Source organism: Nestor notabilis, unplaced genomic scaffold, assembly GCF_000696875.1.
Source record: "Nestor notabilis isolate BGI_N333 unplaced genomic scaffold, ASM69687v1 scaffold16369, whole genome shotgun sequence".
Classification (NCBI taxonomy): domain Eukaryota; kingdom Metazoa; phylum Chordata; class Aves; order Psittaciformes; family Psittacidae; genus Nestor; species Nestor notabilis.
In genome coordinates, this window is record NW_009944351.1 from 17,680 (window position 1) to 18,170 (window position 491).

At 53.6% G+C, this 491-nt stretch overlaps 1 protein-coding gene across 1 annotated transcript in view; it reads left to right on the forward strand.

Annotated features, from left to right (window-relative positions):
* LOC104411860 (netrin-3) overlaps positions 1–491 on the forward strand; it is a 21,934-nt gene that overhangs the window by 8,786 nt on the left and 12,657 nt on the right. The gene's annotated exons all lie outside the window — the stretch shown is intronic.

The following is a 491-nucleotide window of genomic DNA, read 5'->3' on the forward strand; positions in this document are numbered from 1 at the left end:
GCTAGCCAGGAGACCCAATTGCTCCAAGCCATCAAACCACAGCTTGACCTTGCAAGGCCCACAGCCTGTGCCAGACATCATGGGGCCTGTACCTATTCTATAACTCCAGGCCATGCTGTCCAGCTTCTCTTATCTCTCCCTGCTCACCCCCATCTGCAGTCTTTTTCCCCTGTGAAACCTCGAAACAATAGTTTCACCAAAGAGCTTGAGTTAAGAAAACACCTTTCCCATCCCCAAGGACTGAAGAGAAGGCTCCTTAAGGAGAGACCTTAGAGCAGCTCCCAGTGCCCAAAGGGACTACAAGAAACCTGGAGAGGGGCTTTGGACAAGGGCTTGTAGGGACAGGACAAGGGAGAATGGCTTTAACCTGACAGAGGGGAAACTGAGATGAGCTCTGAGGCAGAAGTTCTTCCCTGTGAGGGTGCTGAGGCGCTGGCACAGGTTGCCCAGAGAAGCTGTGGCTGCCCCATCCCTGGCAGTGTTCAAGGCCA